The following is a 4,274-nucleotide window of genomic DNA, read 5'->3' as shown; positions in this document are numbered from 1 at the left end:
CATACGCCAAATTCCTCAAGGACATCTTATCGAACAAGAAGAAGCTGGAAAACATTTCCATGATACAACTCAACAGAGATTGTTCGTCAATACTCCAAAACAAGCAGCAGCTGCCCAAGAAGCTAAAAGATCCAGGGAGTTTTTCGATACCTTGTTCTATTGGAAAATTGAATATTGAAAATGCACTGTGTGATTTAGGGGCTAGCATAAATCTCATGCCATATTCTGTGTATGTAAAACTTGGACTAGGAGAACCCTAGCCTACTCGCATGTCTATTCAGTTAGCTGATCGTTCTGTATGCTACCCTAGGGGGATAGTGGAAGACGTGCTAGTAAAAGTGGGAAAATTCATTTTGCCCGTTGATTTTATTATAATGGACATAGATGAAGACTTGCATGTTCCTATCATCCTAGGAAGACCATTCTTAGCAACAGGAAAGGCATTGATAGACGTGGGAGAGGGGCACTTATTTTTAAGAATTAATGGGGAAGAAGTTATCTTTAAGATGAACGATGCTATGAGGCATGCGAATAATAATGATGACACATGCTGTTTCTTAGATGATTTTCAAAGTCTATCTACTTTGCAGGAACAGGACACATTAGAAACTTTATTGGGAGAAGAGGTGAACATATGCGCAGGGACAGGCTGTTCCATTGAGCCCAACCTTCCGGCACCTCCGTTCGACCCTACTGTTCCAACCCATCAAGAACCACCAGAGGTATCAACTATGCCCGTGTCTAAACCAAAATTGAAGCCACTGCCTGATCATCTCGAGTACGCATTCCTTGAACCACCCAGCGGACGTCCGGTCATTATATCTTCAAAGTTGACTCCCGATCAAAAGGCGCAACTCTTGGCAGTTTTGCGAAGAAAGAAGGCTGCAATCGCATGGAAAATTGATGACATAAAAGGAATTAGCCCGGCAGTCTGTGTTCACAGAATCTTGATGGAGAAGGAGCATAAACCAACAGTCCAGCCGCAACGCAGATTAAATCCCCACTTGAAGGAGGTTGTACGTAAAGAAGTAATCAAGCTTCTCGATGCTGGAATTATCTACCCAATATCCGATAGTGTTTGGACAAGCCCTGTTCATGTTGTGCCAAAGAAGGGAGGAACGACAGTAGTCCTCAATGAGAAAGATGAGTTAGTGCCCACAAGAACAATCACAGGATGGAGAGTTTGTGTAGATTACAGGAAGCTCAATGAGGCGACAAGGAAGGATCATTTTCCGCTGCCCTTCATTGATCAGATGCTAGAGCGTTTAGCGGGCTATGCATTCTACTGTTTTCTTGATGGATATTCAGGATACAACTAAATCGCAATTCATTGTGAGGACCAGGAGAAAACAACGTTCACGTGTCCATATGGGACTTATGCTTACAGAAGAATGCCGTTCGGCCTGTGCAATGCTCCTGCCACTTTTCAGCGATGCATGATGTCCATTTTTTATGACATGGTGGAGCGAACAGAAGAAATATTCATGGACGACTTCTCGGTTTATGGGAACTGCTTTGACAGCTGTTTGAACAACCTCGAAGCGGTGCTCATGCGATGCAAGGAAACTAACTTGGTCTTAAATTGGGAGAAATGCCACTTCATGGTCACAGGAGGAATTGTCCTTGGGCATAAAATTTCAGAAAAAGGGATGGAAGTGGACAAAGCTAAAGTAGAGGTGATAGAAAAGCTGGCTGTGCCCACCAATGTAAAGGATGTGCGAAGTTTTCTGGGGCATGCAGGGTTCTATCGCCGGTTTATCAAAGATTTTTCAAAGATTGCACTACCCTTGTCTGCCCTACTTCATAAGGAAGCTGAATTTGTATTCACCGCAAGCTGTGTACAAACCTTTGAACTCTTGAAGAGCAAACTGATTAATTCACCAATACTAGCTGGACCTGACTGGGAGAAACCGTTTGAAATAATGTGCGATGCAGGCGATAATTGTGTGGGAGCTGTTCTTGGACAGAGGATTGAAAAGAAGTTTCGGCCCATCTACTATGCAAGCAAGACATTAAACGAGGCCCAGCAGAACTACACAACTACCGAGAAGGAACTTCTTGCGGTTGTGTATGCTTTCGACAAATTCAGGCCCTACCTGGTGTTATCCAGGGTGATTGTTCACACAGACCATGCAGCGTTGAGATACTTGTTCGCGAAGAAAGATGCTAAGCCAAGGTTGATCCGATGGTTGTTATTACTCCAGGAGTTTGATCTGGAAATTAAGGATAAAAAGGGAACGGAGAATGTTGCAGTAGATCATTTGTCAAGGATAGATCACAAGGGCAGCTTGGAAGAAGCGGAAATCGTTGAAAGGTTTCCTGACGAGCATCCATATGCGGCACAGTCTGCGCCATGGTTCGCCGATATAGCTAATTACCTTGCAACTTCGCTCAAACCACACAACCTATCCACGAATCAAAAAAGGAAGTTTTTCTCCGAAGTCAAATATTACTTTTGGGATGACCCTTACCTTTTCAGGTTGTGCGCGGACCAAATCATTCGAAGATGTATATCGCAAGAAGAAGGACAGGATGTTCTAAGCCACTGTCATAACCGTGAAACCGGAGGACACCATAGCGCAAGCCGAACCGCAGCCAAGGTTCTCCAATCAGGTTTTTTCTGGCCCACTCTTTTCAAGGATGCTCATGCCTTCGTTAGCACTTGCAATGAGTGCCAACGAAATGGCAACATTTCGGCTCGAAATGCTATGCCCCTCAACAACATAGTTGTGTTCGAAATTTTTGACATTTGGGGCATAGATTTTATGGGACCATTCCCGACTTCCTTAGGAAATAAATACATCTTAGTGGCTGTGGATTATATGAGCAAGTGGGTCGAAGCAATGGCTAGTCCCACCAATGACGCCCGTGTGGTAGTAAAATTTCTGAAAAAGCTATTTGCCCGATTCGGGGTCCCGCGAGCGATCATCAGTGATCAAGGGACCCACTTCTGTAATGCGAAATTTGAAAAATTAATAGGGAAACTTGGAGTCTCACACAGAGTTGCCACACCATACCATCCACAAACCAGTGGACAGGTGGAGATCTCCAATAGAGAAATAAAAAGAATTTTAGAGAAAACTGTTGGCAACTCTCGGAGGGATTGGGCAAACAAGCTCGATGATGCTCTATGGGCATATCGTACCGCTTATAAAACACCGATTGGAATGTCTTCGTTTCGTTTGTTATACGGGAAATCTTGTCACCTGCCAGTGGAAATGGAACACCGTGCATTTTGGGCGTTAACATTTTTAAATTTTGAGACACAGGCTGTTGGTGAACAGAGAAGTTTACAACTGAGCGAAATGGAGGAATTCAGACTGTTCTCGTACGAAAATACGGTGAATTATAAAGCCAGGACCAAGCAGTGGCACGGTAAAAAGCTCATGAACAAGGTGTTTTATGAGGGACAAAACGTCCTTCTCTACAATTCACGATTGAGGATCTTTCCAGGAAAGCTCAAGTCAAGATGGTCAGGACCATTCATAGTGAACCGGGTATTCGCACATGGAGCTGTTGAAATTTTCAAGTAGGGGGGTGATCCTTTTAAGGTGAATGGGCAAAGATTAAAACCATATTTAGAGAACGATCACACAAGGAAGATCGATACTGTTCATTTCCAAGATCCCCCAAGTCAGTAAAAGCACGAGAACAGGGTGTCCACTACAAACACTAATTGTAGCACAAGTAACTTTGCATTTTATTGATTTTTATTTTTACTTTTATTTTTATTTTTATTCTTGTGTCAAATGTGTTGAGTTTTACTTCATGATGAGTATCTTCTGCCCAGGCACAATTGTAAAACCTAAAAATCCTTCCAAGGGTGAGGTAGTACAATTGTACCTGTTTTGTAGGGAAGGGAATATCGTAGAAATTAGGGCGGTAAATTTTTTTTTATTAAAAGCTAGGAAAAGTGGAACGTCCACTCCTATGCCCATAGGCAATCATACCGCCTATTTTTCTCCTCGATAAGATTGAACGGTTAGGGGGAAATAAATGCTAAAATCAAATCTTGACCGTTCATCACCCCTCATTCTAATTCGAAAATACGCGCCTTTCTGCCAATCTGTCCAGGTGGCCGACTCTGATTCGACCTCATAATGACAGATTGGCGAGAAGACGCCTCGTTTCCCCTACTTAAAGAAGATTTATCTCATTTCAGTCCGTCTTTCACCATATTTCTTTCTTTTCTTTGAGATTTCTTTTCACAAAGGCAGTTCATGATCTGTGCCCTATACCACTGGAAAACCCTACTTAAACTAGAAAGCGAAATG

The sequence above is a fragment of the Euphorbia lathyris genome, chromosome 5, assembly GCF_963576675.1.
Source record: "Euphorbia lathyris chromosome 5, ddEupLath1.1, whole genome shotgun sequence".
In the NCBI taxonomy this organism is placed as follows: domain Eukaryota; kingdom Viridiplantae; phylum Streptophyta; class Magnoliopsida; order Malpighiales; family Euphorbiaceae; genus Euphorbia; species Euphorbia lathyris.
This window is presented reverse-complemented; position numbering follows the sequence as displayed.